This window comes from Phodopus roborovskii, unplaced genomic scaffold (assembly GCF_943737965.1).
Source record: "Phodopus roborovskii unplaced genomic scaffold, PHOROB, whole genome shotgun sequence".
NCBI lineage: Eukaryota > Metazoa > Chordata > Mammalia > Rodentia > Cricetidae > Phodopus > Phodopus roborovskii.
Window position 1 is genome coordinate 11,898,843 of NW_026126546.1, and position 12,905 is coordinate 11,911,747.

Below are 12,905 nucleotides of genomic sequence, written 5' to 3' on the forward strand. Positions count from 1 at the left end.
ACTTAGCTTTTATTCTAACTTATTCGGTCTTCTTCCTCTTTAAAACTGGGCCAACCTTAAGAACCAAGCTCCTTGCTGCAATAGCCTGCCCTCATTCTCCACAGGGCAGCTTAGGTGTTCAGACTTTGCAGGCAAGGTTGTTAAGCCTGATTCTGCCACCTAATTAACACTTGTTTATATTAACTAATTGCCACATGTACAAAAAAGCAGTGGTCCTTTTTGAAGTTTCCAGTTACATGCTTTAAAAGCATGGGTGCATGCTTTTAATACCAGCACTTGGTAGGCATAGGCAGGTGGGTATCTGTGAGTTCGAGGCCAGCCTCATCTACAGAATGAGTTCCAGGACAGGCAGGGCTACAATGAGAAATTCTGACTTGAAAACCCCAAAACAACAAACAAACAAACAACAACTTCCTGTTTAAAATGTCATGCTAATCAAATATTCAACATAAAGAGGTGTCTAATCCTCTCTAGTTGCCTTCATAAGTGGCCATCTTGAGGAGGTGTCAAGGTAGAAACTTTTCCTACTTTCATAGCAGGCTAGCAGCTTGGAAGGTCTGCTTGATCAGATCAAGCTACTTCATTGAATGGTGTTAATACCCAATGGCACTTGGTCCGATGTAAGTTCATAAACAAGACAGTTCTCACCTTTCCTACTTATTTTTTACGTTTTATTTTTGAGATGGAGTCTCTCCATATAGCCCTGGCTGTCCTATAACTTGCTATGTAGATAAAGCTGACCTAGAATCCAGAGTGATCCACCTACTTCTACTTTCTCTGCTAAAGTTAAAGACCTGTGTCACCATGACGGGCTCCCTTTCTACTTCTTGAGGATGTACCCACCTATGTTGTTTCAGTATTATTCCAACTCTGAACACTATTGTTAATAGAGCTTTAAAATGATAGTTCCATTATCTTACGTCCCTCTCACCAAGATAATTTACAGAAACATCAGAATTAAATCTCTTTCTCCAGGGAAGAGCAGCCACAACCCTCCTTCCTACCTCCCTACCCTATCCTGCTAGTCTCCTGTGTGTACAACTGGTTTGATAACATCACACTAAGGTGACCTTCAGGACTAGCACAGGCTGAAGGTCAGGTGACATGAGTTCAAGCTGGCAACACATACTCTTTTATTTTAGGTTTGCCATGGAGGAAGGGAAGGAAGTTGAATTGGAACTGAAATCCTGACCCATCTTATTACTCCATGACTGTAAAGAAAGCTTTCTGCTCTGCTCCATTTTCTTGAATTAAGTACTCAAACACACTCATGAGATGTGCTTACCAACTCATAGCACTTACATGACAACCTCCTAAGCTCTGTCACTAAGGGCTGTCCTAGTGGTAGGGATAGTAGGTACAGAGAGAACTGCTGGCTCTTGCAGCTGGGTCATGGGATAGGTTATAAAACAGAGCGTGAGTTAAACTGGATATGATGTAATTCAGGATCTAATTTAAATAGCAAATACTATAATCATACGCCTGTAGGCCAATTGGTGAAGGCTGCCTTTTTATTCATACTCTTTATGTTTGTCTGAGTTCATTCTAGTCCTGGCCCTCAAAAAAGAGCCAGGTACTGATGTGGTACTGATGGATGGGGAAGGATAAAACAAGGACATCATAGTCCCAAGAATAACACTAGTGCTCACATCAATAAGTAGAGGAATGGTTCTGCAAAAGATATCCTGGGGTATATGGTAGTTTCACATTATAGTTTCCTCAAGCTCAATACAAAAACTTACTACCTACTGCCATCTTGCCTTACTCTCAGTAGCAGCTGGTGTGCTCTAGGCTCTGGTCTGTACGCTTTGATCACTACTGGAAATTTTGTTTTCTGGAAGATGTTCCCTAACTCTTATTTGTGGCTCAGTTCTGTAGCTGTGTTTCCAGACAATCAAGATTCACAAATTTAATCTATATTTACTGAGCATTTACCATGAGACTACAACTGCATGCCTCTAAGTCTTTGTTCTGAAAGCTTCAGTCCCTGTTCTCATGTGCTTCAGCAGTTCTTCTAGGGATGCTGTAAGCACAACCAGAAGTAAGTGTTCTGAAGGACCTGGACTCCATAGAATAGAAAGAAGAAAGGGAGGAAAGAAAGTTCAAGAAGCACCTGTGCTTCTACTTGTGCCAAACCTCAGCAGGCTGACTCACTTAAGTAGTAACCCTAGCAGTCTCCTTCCTTGCTCAGCTTATACAAATACATCTGCTTGATCCCAACACTCATACCTATCAACAAATCAACAGACAACTGTTGTGAGAAGGCAGATTCATCTTAAAGTACAATGTGGTAGCCTTCAACAGCAAAGAAAATTGAATAAAAGACAAGACAGACCTTTAAAAATCATTACAGTGAACTTACGGAGAAACTGGTTAAAAACAGGTGAATAACTACCATAAAAAAAGAACTTCTTGAACAGGGACAGCTTAATTCCAAAAAAAGGGTAAAAAGGCTACACTAAGGGTATCAGGGTAATCAGTATTAGCTACCCAGAACCCTTCTTGTTGGGGAAATTTCAAATGGACAGGAAAAGAGTGGATCATGATATGTATACTCTGTTTTATGATACAAGAGTTTGACAGTGAGTTTGTGGATGAGTAGAATTAGCACCATGCAATCTGTAGAAACCCAAACACAAGTTGGTAACTGTAGGATATACCAACACTGGCTCAAGAGGTAGCCAGCTATCAGGCATGCCTGAAAAAGTGGCTGCTGGAAGCTACTTTCTGTGTGTATGTGAACACGTGTACGCTTTCGTGCAAAGCCAGAGAACATTTTTGTAGAGTCTGTTCTTCTCAGGTCATCAGGTTTGTACCAAAAGCTTTTACCCACTGAGCCATATTATTGGCACCTTTTGTAACTGTTTATTGAGAAAGGGTCTTACCATATACCTTGGCTAGCCTGGAACTCCCTATCTCAACAGCTTTCAACCTGTGAGATACAACCCCTTTGGGGGTAGTATCAAATGACCCTTTTACAAGGGTCACCCTAAGACCATTGGAAAAAGGATATTTATAGTATGATTCATAACAGTAGCAAAATTAGTTATGAAGTAGCAATGAAAATAATTTTATGATTGGGGCTGCAACATGAGAAACTGTATTAAACGGTTACAGCATTAAGAAGATTGAAAATCACTGCTCTATGTAGACAAAGCTGGCCCCAACTCACAGAGATACAGCCTGCCTTTGCCTCTGATTACTAGAATTAAAGGTATGTGCCACTACAGCACAGCCCCCCTTTTAATGAAAACATATCCATCCATCCATCCATCCATCCATCCATCCATCCATCCATCATTGTGACAATGTATGGGTGCACATGCCACATTGCATATGTGGAGGAAGAGGACAACTTTGTGGAGTCTGTTTTCTCTTTCCATCTTCATGTGGGATTGAATTCAGGTTGCTGGATCATCCAGCTTATATACCCTCTTGCTAGCCTGAGGCTGAAGAGGTCAAGATGCACAACCTTTGGGTGTCTGGAACAGATGGAAAGATCAGTGAACCAAATCTAGAAGGCCACAAACCACTTTCTTTGAAGTAAGAGTTTTGGGTAGATGCTCCTGCACAGACTGAGTTCACTTGTCTTGGTCTCAGAGCCAATATAGCACACCTGAGGGTACTGAGCTTGCTTCTGTCCTGAGACTTGCATAGCACACCTGAGACAGGAGCCCGACTCTCCTATTTGGGAGTCAGCGTCCCACTTTGATTTGCAAAGAAGGCCATGCTTTACTGAGGCCAGAGTGTTCCAGTACCATTCCTATCTGCTTCCTACCATGACAATGGACTATAACCCTCAGAAACTGTGAGGAAGTCCCCAATAAACTGCTTTCATGGTGTCTCTTCACAGCAATGGAACAGTAACTTAGACAGCATTTAAGAAAGCATTTTAAAGTTAATTTGTTAAAGAAAGTTGGACTCCTAAGGATTTTGCTAGCAGGCAGGTGTATTATATGTTATCTCAGAAGGGAAACAGCCCCCACCCACTCACACAGAAAGGGTTTCTCTGTGTAGCCCTGGCTGTCCTGGAGAGAAATAGAATTTTGACATGTAAAATAAATTAATTTCAAATGTGCCAACTCAGGTCACTCAATAAATCTTTTTGAAGTTTGTTCTCATCTCATAGCTTTTGCTGTTTTTGGAACCTACATAAGACCAGGCTAGCCTTGACCTTGTGCAGGGCCTCCCGTTTCTCTTCCCAAGTGCTGGAATTATAGTCAGGAGTCTCTGTGTGGGACACTGTTAGTGTCTTTTTAAAGGTTAAAGAGCAGCTTTATTACGAAAATACCACACACTCTTGATTAGCTAAACTGCAGAAGCACCAGAAATATCCTGATGTCTTTGAAGAGCTGGAACTCCATTCACATACATCTCATTCTTCTCTCAGACCTTACCATTATTAAATCTCTAAAAAATTTTTCAATTTTATGTGTATAGGTGTTTTGCATGCATGTATGGCTGTACACCACATGTGTGCTTGGTGCCCATAGAAGTCAAAAGAGGATTGGATTCTATGGAACTGGAGTTCATGGGGTGAGCTACGATGTGGGTGCTAGTAATTTAACCCCAATCCTCTGAAACAGTAGCCAGTATTCTTAACCACCAACCCATTGTTCCAACCCCCATTATTAAATCTGCCCACCCCAGCCAGGCAGGGAGGTGTGTGTGTGGGGGGGGAGGTGTGTGTGTGTGTGTGTGTGTGTGTGTGTGTGTGTGTGTGTGTGTGTGTTTTGTTTGAGACAGGGTCTCTATGTAGCCCTGGCTGAAATGGAACTGTCTGTCTATTCTCTCTCTCTCTCTGTCCTCAAACTCAAATATATCCATCCATCTGTCTTACCTCCTGAGTGCTGGGATATTGATGTTTAATAAGGATCAGGAGAAACAGGCCGAATAGATGTTTATTCTGGGAGAAATAACTCACAACATAGACATAAGAACACCAGCAGGTTCCTGGTCCCAAGGAAGACTCTGGATGTCCTCCTGTCCCCGTGCTGCAAGCAAGAGAGCTCTCCAAGCCCCCTCCTCAGCCTTAGTTCCCCCAGGTCATATCTGGCCCTGTCTCCACCCCCAATGGGTGTGGTTTATGCCACAGGTGCGGACAAAGCGAATATCTCCCTACATTGGGATTAAAGGCATGTGCCACCACACCTGGCCATTATTAAATCATAAAGCGAATTCTTTTGTAGCACCCCTCCCCCATATAACAATTCTGCCCCAAGGCAAGGCTGGGGCATTTGCATAACTTGAACCAGTCAGAGAGTAGCTGAAGTTTTTGGTGCACACCCACCCATGCCAGTCTGCAGGTCACAAAGCCATGCATATTCGGGTATACAGAACTACCCACTCCTCCAGGCTGCCTTCAGTTACTACTTCAAGAGAAGATATGTCTAGGACCAGGGTTTGATAGCCAAGAGGAGGTTAGGTTTGGAGATCATATTAACAGCTAACAGATGGAGTTATAGATTAACTCATCATTGCCATTAGTTGGTTAATGTACAATTCATAGGTAACTTTACTGGTCCTGGCCCAGGTTCAGAATGAAAAAAGCAGCATGCTCACATGCTCTTATTTTAAAGTTTGAAATCACACATTCATGCACACACGCAGGCACGTATGGGGAAGTGGAAGAACTTAATTGGGAGGGGGGTTCAACAGGAGAAAAGGGACAAGAAGAGGATAATGGGGAGAGGAATCATCTAAGTACATAATATATGTATGTATAAAATTATGAAAAGAGAAAGGGAGGGCAAGAGGAGCCAAGCAGGGAGAAGTGGATCCACAGCCAGGCATGGTGGTACATATTTATAATCCCAGGACTTAGAAAGGACTGCATTGAGTCTGGGGTCAGCCTGGGTACACCGTGAATGCAAGTCCAACCTAGGCTACATATTAAGAGCATATCTTGGGAGGAATGGAGGACTAATGAGCATGAGGTGGAATGTACACTTGTTGCTGCTGTCCACAGGGGAATCCAGGGTCCTGCAAGATTTCCATTTCTGGTTCTACCACTCACTAAATAGATGCCCTTGGTCAAGTCACTCAATTTTTCTACCTTTAGAGCTGGGATGGTGGTAGCTATAGGATCGTTATATGTTATAGGGTTGTTGAGAATATCAAATAATTCATGGGTGTAAGGTGTTTGGCACAGTTTGGAGACACAGTAAATGCAAACTAATAGCAGCTCCCATCGCTATTCATTGGCCTAGTTTTACATAAGTATTAGCAGTAAGGTTCCGAGTCCTGTAGATCAGACAGAGCTGACCTGAGTAGGAGTATTTCTTATACTCATCTCATTTATTGTGTGTGTGTGTGTGTGTGTGTGTGTGTGTGTGTGTGTGTGTGTGTGTGTGTGTGTGTTTTGAGAATTCAGAAGACAACTTCCAAAAATTCTCCCCTTGTACCATGTGAATTCCTTGGATTGAACTCAGGGTATCAGGCCTGGCAGCAAACTGAGCCATCTCTACACCCTTCCCCTGCACCTTTTAGGGGGGAGACAGGATCTAATACAGCCTAGGCTGGCTCAGATTTATTATGTAGCCTATGCTGGCCTTGAACTTGCAGCAGTCCTTCCACCTTGGCTCTGGAATTGATTTTTTTTTTTTGCATTATCTTCACCTCACTGCCTTCATCTGAGGCCAAGCAGAAATAACTTCCACAATGAGGTCTTCAAATTTTCACTTTCTCTCTTGTGATTTTTAATGCTTTCTAGCTCAACTGGAAGTTACATGGCTGATCCAAATAATCAAGTATCTCACACTACCATATGTTACAAGACACTTAAAACTCTTGAGTGGATTGAAGAAAATGCCCACAATATTTTGTAGCTTTTCTCCTGCCTCAGGCAGAAGCCTAATGGGGGGACTGGCAACTTCCTAGACTATCTAGTCTTTTCTGAGCCACTAGGTGACCAGAGATCAGTTAGGGTGGTCCAGACTAGAAGTGCTTAGCCAAGCCACAGAAACAGGAGTAGAAGTAGTTTGTTGTTTGTTTGGTTTTGGTACTATGTTTTAGGGACAGCTGTTATGCAGCAAAATGGACATTCCTGTGCTAAATGAATGCACAAGGAACTGCTTACATATATTCTGTGCTGTGCTAGCTACTTCTCGTTCATATCTTTAAGTTCCTTCACTGATGCCTTCACAGTTCCACTCATTTCTTCCCCATTAAGTCCTAGACTAGGTCCCTTTTCTCTAAATTCTCTTCTAGGACAAACTCATTTTGGACTCTGGGTTTGAATATCTAACCTTTTGCACACCAGCTCCATGACAATTTAACATGACCAAAATCAAAGCCATCAAATTTCTCCTAAATTCATATTTATAGAACTACCATGTTAAATGAGAAACACATCCTCCTCCTTCTCTTATAGCCCCTCCTCTTTTCTACATCCAGTCTGTCCACTCCTATGTACATAAGGAGTCCTTGCAAGCACACTCCATCCCATTGCTACCATGCACTGAATTCCCCCTGAATCCCCTTCTCCCATTGCTTTTCAGTTCACCCACACTTTCCAGTCTCTCCCTTGTAGACAGAAGTGCTGACTCCAAATGTAATGTTCAAGAGTCCTCTGAGTTTGAAGTCAGTCTGCCTGGCCTCCCTCCTACCTGAAATATACCTTCAAGCACTGTACACCCCAGTCATAGAACTCTTCTTTTGAAGAAACACAAACACCTTGAAGCTTTGTATAAATTATTCTTTTTCACCTCAATTGCTTTCTAGGACCCTGGCCTACTTATCAAAGCCCTTCTCATGTTCAATAACTCTTTTTTCCCCCCTCTGCAATGCCTTGCCCAATTTCTAGAACTACCTTCATGCCACTTGCAGCCTTGAGCATGCCTCTTATGAGAGTTTTTACTACAACTGTCCCAGATGACAAAATGAACTCCTTCTGTTCTCATGTGCCAGGGTCCAGAGTGCTAAGTGTCCTGTCCTTGCATGCACAGTTTACATTTGTCTTCCAATCAGTTAAAAAGAGCAACCCATCCATTCTCAAAAGTGTCTCAGCTTGGATAACAAATGGTATACTCAACTTGTGACGGACAAAACTAGAGGCCAAGTTGTCTTAGACCCCAATTCATTTTTATTGTTTGATAGTCAGAAAATATTGGTGTGTGTTGTAACTGATTCATTCAATCTTCCATATATCACTTTAACAGTATTCTTCTAGCAGTTAAAAATCAAACAGGGATACAAGCATATGACTGATAGCAATTGGCAGGCTGCTGTAGTATGAGGAGGGTAGTTGACAGTGGTGGAGATGACAGTGTGTACTTGTCTGATGGGCAACTTCTAGTCAACACAAGCTTCCTTTGCCAGAAGAGCTGGGACACCAAAACTGAGAAATCTGAGTTTTCAAGAGAAGATACAAACATGTTTGTTTATATTAAACCTTCTAACTGAAGAATTGGCAACTAAACCACACTTGCATACTGCAGTTGTGCCCTAATAATATCTTACATCTTTGGCCTTCATAAAATCCACCAGCATTTGCCTTGAGGAACAGACCTACATGAATGGTCTCCATAGTAGGGCCCAAGTGTCTCTGTCATTCATTAGCTCTGCTACAGGCTGTGGGCAGGTTGTTGCACCAGCCTCACCTAGACTATCAGGAGCACATGACTTTTATTTCTAGGAAAATGTTACTTTCCCCTACCACTTCAGGCCTTTTGGATGAAAGTATATTGTATGCCACTTGGCATGCCCATTAGGATAATAGAGGGCACCTCCTAGGGACGTCATAGTACCCTAAGGTAGCATTGCTCCTCTCTGCCTGCAGCTCATCTGAACTCTCACTGAACAACTTTTTTTTTTTTGGGGGGGGGGCAGGCTCTTATTGCCTAGATCTCATTATTCTTTTGTTTCAGCCTTCCAAATACTGAGCTACAGGCATGTGTCACCATGCCCAAATAGGGATAGCTTCTTTAAATCCAAATAATGGAGATGTCTCATTTGAAGCTTCCTGTTTAATTAGTAAGTACTCTTAAATACAATACTAAGAGGCCATCCACATACTAGGGAACAAATACACTAGTTTCTATGGCCTCTAACAATTTAGAAAAGCCCCTAAATTCAAGCTGTTAAGTTCTCTGGGTCCAAAATCAATCTTCATCGAACAAGTGAAAGCCTACGTCAGGCACTCTCTACTATAATTATTCAGCATTATTGGACTTTAACAGAACATAGGAGGTGAGATCTAGTACAATCTTATATTAGCTAGAGATCCCCCAACTCCCTGCAAAGCTTTGCTTCTTCATTCCCTTTTTTCAAAGGAGAAAGTTCTCTAGTCTATCCCAATCCATTCCCATGTTTTCGTCTTTTCTCAAGATGGTCAAATGCTTCTATCACCTTCCCAGTTTCTTGAGTGACAGCCAAGAGGACACTTTGCTAGTCTTTGGTTTTTCATGTGAACACAAAGCTGATGCACCTGGCAGCTTTTTATGACAATAATCTTCACCAGCACCAGAGACACCATTTGCTAATGATCACTTAAGTCCTCACAATATTTACTCGAGGGTATAAGACACAGCCAGTCAGTTTTTATTTTCAATAGATTCTTCTCCCTCCCTATTTACAGTCACCAGAAGAGGAGAAGACATTTTCAAGGAAGAATAGGAACCCCCAAAAAAACACTGCAATGGGCTTTGTAGGTTACATTAATCCTTAAGACAATACCAAAGGTTAAGTTTTAGGACACACACACACACACACACACACACACACACACACACACACACACCCCTTTGTATCACAGCATATTATGTAACTTTCAGAATTAAAAAGTATTATCATAAAATAGACAAGTAGATAACGATATTTAACAAAGTTCCTAAAATAGAGCAGCTAACTTTCTGTATGACTAAGTGCTTTACTGTCATTAGCAGCACTTTCTAATACTTATATGGTAGCAAAGAGTTTTGAAAATGACAGACAGGGAGCAATAGTGCATACCTCAGGCAGCAGACATGGTGAAGAACAGATGACAAAGCAGAGGCAGGCAAGCTCTGTGTAGGGAGAGGTGTGTGCAATCTCCCTCTCTCCCTCCCAATGGTTCAATGCAGCTCAGGTAGAGATGCCCTAATTTGTCCTTTACCTTGGTGATCTTGCAACTACATCATCACCTGCAGCTGACCCTGTTGTGTGTGTATGTTCATGTGTTGGTTGTCTCTGCAACCCTTCTACTGACCAAGGGTCTCACAACGGCAGGGAAACTTGTCTATTCTAGCTACTACTGTGTTAGGAGTGTCTGCCTGGGCTGTAGAAAGGCCTTAATAAATTCACAACTAAATCCCAAAGACAGGATCTGTTCTATACTGAACAAAATGAATAATTTAGGCATATTAGTGCCTGAGCTACTTTAGTAGGGGAGCTGGTGTATCTCTGCATCCTGTACAAGATATTGCACGATGGGCTGTGAGTCTAATTACTGTGTAGTTAGTAGCTGCTGAAATGCTCTTGGTTCACACATCTCATAGTCACAAAGAACACCAAATCCAAGCCTGTTCTAGCAGGCCAGAGGACCACCGATATTCAGATAACTAAGTGACATCAAATATACCACTGCTCAAGAGGATGAGGGGACAGTTAACTCAAAACCAAGATGTATAGAACACCATTTTTTAGCTCTTTTGGGCAGCAAGATTTTTAAGAGGATTCTTATTGATGTTACAACAGCATTCAGGATGGTAGACTTCACAAAAACACAGAAATGGCTAAAAGGAAAAGTATGAAAAAAGATGTGTAGGGAATGATAAAAAGACTATTAAGCCCCCTGCACTGTTTTTTCCAAGTAAAGATATTCTTAGCAGTAAAAGCTATTTCCATTATTCCATGGTGCCCATGTTAGGTGATATCAGGCCCCAGCTAGTTCCTCCTGACACTGCAACAAAGCCTTCATAAATTCAGGATTATTCATTTTACTCCACATACTGGTGCTTTTATGTCTTACATAGGTGATCCAACTATCTGTGGCAGAAGTTTTCTTTTCTTTTCTTTTTAGTGTGTGTGCACATGGGCCTGTGGGTGAGGCGAGAGGACAGCGCTCTCTTCCCACAATGGCCTAAGCTGCAAGGGCTTCTACCCAGAGTCATCCCATCAGCGCCAGAATGTTTAAAAAGTTATTATTGGATATTTGTGGGGGTTGTTTGAATGTATACCTGTATACCACATGCATGCCTAGTGCCCATGAAGACCAGAGGAGGGCACCTGACCCCTTGAAATTGGAGTTACAGAAGGCTGTGAGCAGCCTGTGGATTCTCTGGAAGAGCCCTCTGTGTTTCTTACTGCTGAACACCTCTCTAGCACAGATTTAAACAAATAAACAAACCAATGTCAACTCATGTTCAACAAGCCTTTCCTTAGGTTCAAGTATAAGATGAGATGCAAATTATCAGGCTCCCCCTCCCCTTTTGGTTTGGTACAGCTTTGAGTTAGCTGTGAGTGTAAAGCTATAGCTTGACAAAGATTCCAGTTAACAAGGGATAAAAGTTGCTACTACATTGCCATTAAATACTGCACACCACAAAGAGCTAGAGAGTAAACCAAGGAAGGAAGTAACTATAACACTGCTTTGCATATCTTTTGAGAAAAAGCAATGGACCCTGTAAAAGCTCAGTTTTCTTTTAAAGTTCTGGACTTACTTGTTTTTCAAAGCCCCTGAAAATTAAAGCAAGAAAGAGAAGCTGGGATGGGGGTTCACTAGAAACAGCACGAAGGGATATTCTGTATGACTGTCATTTTCCTAGGAAGCTGACTGGGACAACGTTCTTCCAAGCTGGAGTGGACCATAGCCAAGCAGAAAAGAACTGCCCAGGGATTCCCTGAAGCCAACCTTTAGCAGGGTGAGCAATCAGTCTGTGTGGGGTGGAGGTAGAGTGAACTTTGGGAAAATAAATGCTTCAGATTTGTATTATTCTAGCATAGAACAGCTAGGGATAGGTGCGTTGACAATGAGAGGGTGTAGACTGTCCAGGAATCCATCCTGTTACACATGCAGAACTAGAGAGAGTTCTCCATGGGCTCCACAAACATGAGAACAAGATGTGCCAAGAAGAGCTGCAGTAGTTTAGAATGAGCCTGGGAGGCTGATGCAAACCTGGGGCCTGGACAAGCCTTAGCTGGTGTCTGCAGCCAGCCTCCTCTTCCCAAGTCTAGGATCATTAATCTCTGAACCAGCTTCCAGGGTTTTGAGTTTTAAAGATTCTGTCAACACAAGAGTCCAGCCTGGAGCTTTGCAGGGAGCAGCTGCTTGGGAGATGCATCCTTCCTGTATTTGTCTCAAAAATGTGTAATTTCCCCCTGCAAGTTTTTTAAAGACCCCGAGGCACAAGCATTTGTCCTAAGACATGGATTTGACAATAACAATAATAATAAAGCTAGTAGCCATTAGTTAGTGACTAAAATGTGAAGGACACATGAAATCCCCCAGCTCCCTTGCCACCACACTCATTGATAAGAAGAATGATGCCTGAAAAGAGAACTGTCCTTTGAGGCTACAAAGGCACATCACTAGAATTTACTTCAAATTATCTAAAACCAGGGCTATGACTTACCACTAATACACACTTTAGGTTGAGAGAGGCTCTGCCCGTCTTTCCAGAGGCTCCCTCCCCCAAAATGGAGTAAGCCCCCACAGGGGCCTTACAAGGCAAGGATGCAGCAACAACGGAACAGGTAGCAATGATGGGTCTGGGCACAGTCTCCATGTATTTATTTGATCTTAAAAATCAAAAGGTAATCGATCCACCACCTAGATGTTACAGCTAAGGAACTACAGGAAAGAAAGTGGACCTTGCCAGTGCTTTCAGTTCTCTTGGCCCTGGCATCTCAGAGCCGCAACTCTACCTTTCTGCTCCGGATTCTGCTCATACCTGTTCTCTGGAATGGAGGGAAATTCACTTGCAGCC

At 42.4% G+C, this 12,905-nt stretch overlaps 1 protein-coding gene across 1 annotated transcript in view; it reads right to left on the reverse strand.

The window, feature by feature from the left end:
- Positions 1–12,905, reverse strand: part of Znrf3 (zinc and ring finger 3) — a 149,736-nt gene that overhangs the window by 21,407 nt on the left and 115,424 nt on the right. The gene's annotated exons all lie outside the window — the stretch shown is intronic.